Here is a 7,003-nt window from a genome sequence, read left to right as displayed (position 1 = left end):
AAGAACAGCGTGGTGCGCATTTAAATATAGCGCAATAATGTATGAAGTGGGAAATAAAATTCAACCTAAACAGACAGTATACAGGTAATTACCAAAATAAGGGAAACACTTGGGTAAATTAGTCATACAAGTATATTGAAAGCCGGTGCTTCCACACAAGTGTGGTTCCTGAGTTAATTAAGGGGCTCCGAGAAGGCGCAGCGGTCTAAGGCACTGCATCTCAGTGCCAGAGGCGTCACTACAGAACCTGGTATGATTACCGGCTGTTTCACAACCAGCTGTGATTGGGAGTCCCATAGGGTGGTGCACAATTGGCCCATTATCGTCCGGGTTAGTGTTTGGCTGGGGTAAGCCACCATTGTAAATAATAATTGAGTGCGTATGTCCCAGAGGGTAGTGCGTAATGGCCCAGTACATCACTGGGGCCAAGCTTCCTGAAATCCAGGACCTAAATACTAGGCGGTGTCAGAGGAAGGCCCTAAAGACCCTAGTCAACTAGTCATAGACTTTTTTCTCTGCTACCGCACGGCAAGTAGTACCGGAGCTCCAAGTCTAGTACCAAAAGGCTCCTTAACAGCATCTACCCCCAAGCCATAAGAGGCCTGAACAATTAATCAAATGGCCACCAGACTATTTACATTGACATCCCCCATCTCCCTTAGATTTTTACACTGCTGCTACTCGCTGTTTATTATCTATGTATAGTCACTTCACCCCTACCTACATGTACAAATTAGCTCTAACCTGTACCCCCGCATATTGACTCGATACCGGTACCCCCTGTATATAGCCTTGTTATTGTTATTTTATTGTGTTACTTTTTATTATTTTTTTACTTTCGTTTATTTGGTAAATATTTTCTTAACTCTTTCTTGATCTGCACTGTTGGTTAAGGTCTTGTAAGTAAGCATTTCACGGCAAGGTCTACACCTGTTGTATTCAGCATTTCACGGTAAGGTCTACACCTGTTGTATTCGGCGCACCTGATAAATACAATTTGATTTGATTTGAAATAAAGGTTACAAAAATAAATGGGAAAAAAGCAATGAACATCCCATCATGCTTAGGGTCATCTAACATGGCTATGCCCTAGGATGACAATGCCCCATCCACGGGGCATGAGTGGTCACTGAATGGTTTGATCAGCATGAAAACGATGTAAACAATATGCCATGGCCATCTCAGTCACCAGATCTCAACCCAATTGAACTCTTTTGGAGATTCTGGAGTGACGCCTGAGGCATCTACCACCATCAACAAAACACCAAATTATGGAATTTCTTGCGGAAGAATGGTGTCGCACTCCCCAATAGAGTACCAGACACTTGCCAAGGTGCATTGAAGCTGTTCTGGCTCGTGATGGCCCTACGCCCTATTGAGACACTTTATGTTGGTGTTTCCTTTATTTTGTGTTTTATGCATATTATAACTATAGGCCTATGATCTATGGTTTTATGTGTGGAGATTTACTTGTGAACTAAATCTTTTAATCGTTTTACCTACTGGAATTGAAATTGCATCAACGCCCCAGTGCCTTGTCTGCGACTTGAACTTTAGACCCATCTTGTGTACTTTAGTGTGTAAGTCATAAAGTAGATATACACATTGGATGTTATGATGTATTCATATTATCTAATGATGAAGCCGATAGTCATCACTACGTGTTCAGACAGGAAATATGATAAAAAATGAATATCCAATGATGATAATGATAGTCTTTTCATTTTATTGTAGACAATGAGTAGTGTGAATGAAGGCTATCTGCAACTAGTAAGATTGCGTGTATGCAGGCCTACAGTAGACAGGGTAGAGGGTAGGAAACAGAGTTTTGATCAGCGTTTCCCAGAGTACCCTAATTGAGGAAGGACCTGACATACAGAATAAAATCATTCCTTGGATGACCAGATGAGCGCTTCTATAGAGGGAAGGTCTTGTGTAGAATTAGCCATAGTGTGGCTTTTCAATGTCAATAATTTTTTTTGAGGGCAACCAAATGTTTGGGCTGTGGTCGACACTACTGAGAAAGTTTGTGTTACATTAATTTCTGGCGGACAAATTCATTTGACAGATTAGTTTTATTTTATTGCAGGCTTTACAGGAACAGAATGACAACATGACATTGAAATGTGCACAGAGAAACGGCAACCAGTCTGTTGGCATTCCAAAAGAGGTTCCTCTACTCTATAGAAAAATAAAATATGATTCATGATATTATAAAGGGGGCTGTATATTCCAAAACCCCCAAAGCCTAGTGCAACATCAGTTTGGAACTTCACAGGTTGTGGCTATGCCTTCTTTAGTAGCCTCCAGGCCTAGACATGTTATTTTCTGACTAGCCTCACATTTAAACAAAAATAAATCACATTTAAACAAATATGAAAATGCATGTACTGCCAAGAGATAGATAGCTACCAATGTGACAATCAATCAACTGTTTCACACAGTCACATTAAAGTATAGATAACTGACAAAATAATGGAAACACAAGTAAATGATTGATACAAAGTATATTGAAAGCAGGTGTTTCCACACAGGTGTTGTTCCTGAGTTTAAGCAATTAACATCCCATCATCCTTATGGTCAAGTATAAAAATGCTGGGCAGGGAATTATTTTGGCTACCATGGCTATGCCGTCACCAGATCAACCCAATTGAACACTTATGGGAGATTCTGGAGCAGTGCCTGAAACAGTGTTTTCTACCACCATCAACAAAACACCAAATCATGGAATTTCTTGTGAAAGAAGGGTGTAGCATCCCTCCAACAGAGTTCCAGACACTTGTAGAATCTATGCTGAGGTGCATTGAAGTGCATTGTTCTGGCTCGTGGTGGCCCCACACATTTTGGAAGATACCTGTAATTTTGTTGTAAGAAAGGAATTACACTATATTTTAAAGGCTCAAGGGGAAATGTCTCCACCTCGTGGGTAAAACAAACCCTGAAACAATGTAGATATACTGAAGGACAATCAACTTTTCAAGCTTGTGCCTTGCCTTGATTCAAGCTAAATGATTTGTTTTCATATATGGCTTTTGAACACACTGTTCTTTCACCTCAGGACATTTTCTCAAATCTAACATGGAGCTGAACGTTTGTGACTTTGATCCTTTTGTGAATTCACTTTTCATAGGCACTTGATTACTTTTGCATAGTTCCTCACTATCTGAACCTGAGCCCATAAAACCCTCTGTAATGATTGGAGTCTGTTGAATGGAGAAAACACTTTTGTTTTTTTGCACAGCTGTCCCTTTGTCTGTTTTCTGACTGGAAGACAATGCTTGTGCTATGTTACTGTATACGTTGCATTCGGAAAGTATTCAGACCTCTTGACTTTTTCCACATTTTGATACGTTTCAGCCTTATTCTAAAATTGATTACATATTTTCTTTCCCTCATCAATCTACATACAATTCCCCATAATGACAATGCGAAAACAGGTTTTTAGAAATTCTGGCAAATTTCAAAATAATAAAAAACTTATTTACATAAGTATTCAGACCCTTTGCTATGTTATGACAAAATTGAGCTCAGGTGCATCCTGTTTCCATTGATCATCCTTGAGATGATTCTACAACTTGATTGGAGTCCACCTATGATAAATTAAATTGATTGGACATGATTTGGAAAGGCACACACCTGTTTATATAATGTCCCACAGTTGACAGTGCATGTCAGAGCAAAAACCAAGCCATGAGGTCGAAGGAATTGTCCCTAGAGCTCCAAGACAGGATTGTGTCGAGGCACAGATCTGGGGAAGGGTACCAAAACATTTCTGCAGCATTGAAGGTCCCCAACAACACAGTGGCCTCCATCATTCTTAAATGGAAGAAGTTTGGAACCACCAAGACTCTTCCTAGAGCTTGCTGCCAGGCCAAACTGAGGAATCGGGGAAGAAGGGCCTTGGTCAGGGAGGTGACCAAGAACCCGATGGTCACTCTGACAGAGCTCCAGAGTTCCTCTGTGGATATGGGAGAACCTTTCAGAAGGGCAACCATTTCTGCAGGACTCCACCAATCAGGTCTATATGGTAGAGTGGCCAGATGGAAGCCACTCCTCAGTAAAAGGCACATGACAGCCCGCTTGGAGTTTGCCAAAAGCCACCTAAAAGACTCTAAGACCATGAGATTCTCTTTGGCCTGAAGTGTCACTGGAGGTAACCTGACACCATCACTACCGTGAAGCATGGTGGTGGCCACATCATGCTGTGGGGATGTTTTTCAGCGACATGGATGACTGGGAGACTAGTCAGTGTCGAGGGATAGATGAACGGAACAAAGTACAGACAAATCCTTGAAGAAAAGCTGCTCCAGAGCGCTCAGAACCTCAGACTGCGGTGAAGGTTCTCCTTCCAACAGGACAAAGACCCTAAGCACAAAGCCAAGATAACGCAGGATTGGTTTCGGGACAAGTCTCTAAATGTCCTTGAGTGGCCCAGCCAGAGCCCAGACTTGAACCCGATCGAACATCTCTGAAGAGTCCTGAAAATAGCTGTGCAGCGATGTTCCCCATCCAACCTGACAGAGATTGAGAGTATCTGCAGAGAAGAATGGGAGAAGCTCCCCAAATACAAGTGTGCCAAGCTTTTAGCATCATATCCAAGAAGACTTGAAGCTGTAATCGCATCCAAAGGTGCTTCAACAAAGTACTGAGTAAAGGGTCTGAATAATAAAAAGGTCTGAAATGTAATATTTCATTAAATAAAATGGTTGCAAAAACATCGAAAAACCTGTTTTTGCTTTGTCATTATGGGGTATTGTGCAAAGATTGATGAGGGGAAAAAACAATTTCATCCATTTTAGAACAAGGCTGTAATGTAACAAAATGTGGAAAAAATGTAAGGGGTCTGAATACTTTCCGAATGCAGTGTCTGCAATCAGGATTAAACATATAACAGTTGCTCCTGCTATATTTGAAGCTGATATAGTGCACAATGGATTGCATTGCAGAGACCTGTGTCCCAATTTCACTTTCCAAACTGCTGCAGATAGCCTCCGTCACTGGATCGCAGGGATCAGGGGACAACACTCTTTGGTCAGACCCCTGAATGTAGGGTTTTTTCCTCCTCTGACAGCAGTGTGTGTGTGGGCGTGTGCGCGTCTCTGTGTGTTCCATTTGCAAGCATGTACATGTTTGTATTATTATAATCAGCAGCTGGGTATACAGTGGGACAGTTTTTGGCACACTGAATATGCAAGCATAATGTACACTATTCTTAGACTTTAAAGAACGATCTACTGTAATTCTCTGATCTATAAAACATCAAAACATACAATGTGCAATTATCTGTTATTTCAAGGCTTTTCCCAAATTGTGATTTAAAAGGTGTATTTCTCTTTTGCATCAAGATCAATATTTGATCACAGTTATCATGTCCATTTTTCAAGCTTGGCCAGGCTCTTATTGCTCTAACAAAAAACATCAGTTCTCCCAACGGTCACAATCTTAAAGCTCAGTCCAATATGCGGAAGCTCTCAAGATCTACTCAACCCAATCCCAGTGAGCTTACACACCCCAAGGTCTCTCTTCCTGTGATGCTCTTGGAGCTGTACACCAGACAATCCTCCACAGTTTCCACCATTTTGGGCTGCTGCTCATGGGTTTGTACGGCCAGCCTGGTGCCTTCTGAATGGATCAACTTGGAGTTTGCCAACACATCCATCTTTAGCCCCAGTCTGTATTACACTACTGGTCAAAAGTTTTAGAACACCTACTAATTCAATGGTTTTTCTTTATTTTTAAATTTACATTTACATTGTAGAATAATAGTGAAGACATCAACACTATGAAATAGCACATATGGAATCATGTAGTAACCAAAAAAGTGTTAAACAAATCCAAATATATAATATTTGAGATTCTGCAAATAGCTACCCTTTGCCTTGATAACAGCTTTGCACAGTCTTGGCATTCTCTCAACCAGCTTCATGAGCTACTCACCTGGAATGCATTTCAATTAACAAATGTGCCCTCTTAAAAGTACATTTGTGGAATTTATTTCCTTCTTAGTGTGTTTGAGCCAATCAGTTGTGTTGTGACAAGGTAGGTGAGGTATACAGAAGATATCCATATTTGGTAAAGACCAAGTCCATATTATGGCAAGAACAGCTCAAATAAGCAAAGAGAAACGACAGTCCATCATTACTTTAGGACATGAAGGTCAGTCAATATGGAAAATTTCAAGAATTTTGAAAGTCGCAAAAACCATCAAGTGCTATGATGAAACTGTCATTTCTCTCATGAGGACTGCCACGGGAATGGAAGACCCAGAGTTAGCTGTGCTGGATAGGATACGTTCATTAGAGTTACCAGTCTCAGAAATTGCAGCCCAAATAAATGCTTCACAGAGTTCAAGTAACAGACACATCTCAACATCAACTGTGAATCAGGCCTTCATGGTCAAATTGCTGCAAAGAAACCACTACTAAAGGACACCGATAAGAAGAAGAGACTTGCTTGGGCCAAGATACACGAGCAATTGACATTAGACGGGTGGAAATCTGTACTTTGTTCATGAATCCAAATTGGAGATTTTTGGTTCCAAACACTGTGTCTTTGCGAGACACAGAATAGGTGAACGGATGATCTCCGTATGTGTATTTCCCACCGTGAAGCATGGAGGAGGTGTTATAGTGTGGCGGTGCTTTGCTGGTCACACTGTCTGTGATTTATTTAGAATTCAAGGCACACTTGAATTCTAAAGGCACACTTGAATTCTCAAGGCATATGCCATCCCATCTGGTTTGGGCTTAGTGGGACTATCATTTGTTTTTCAACAGAACAATGACCCAATTGCCAAGAAGGAGAGTGATGGAGTGCTGCATCAGATCACCTGGCCTTCACAATCCCCCGACCTCAACCAAATTGAAATGGTTTGGGATGAGTCGGACGGCAGAGTTAAGGAAACGCAGCCAACAAGTGCTCAGCATATGTGGGAACTCCGTCAAGATTGTTGGAAAAGCATTCCAGGTGAAGCTGGTTGAGAGAATGCCAAGAGTGTGCAAAG

This window comes from Oncorhynchus kisutch, linkage group LG26, assembly GCF_002021735.2.
Source record: "Oncorhynchus kisutch isolate 150728-3 linkage group LG26, Okis_V2, whole genome shotgun sequence".
NCBI lineage: Eukaryota > Metazoa > Chordata > Actinopteri > Salmoniformes > Salmonidae > Oncorhynchus > Oncorhynchus kisutch.
Note: the sequence above shows the minus strand (reverse complement) of the source record.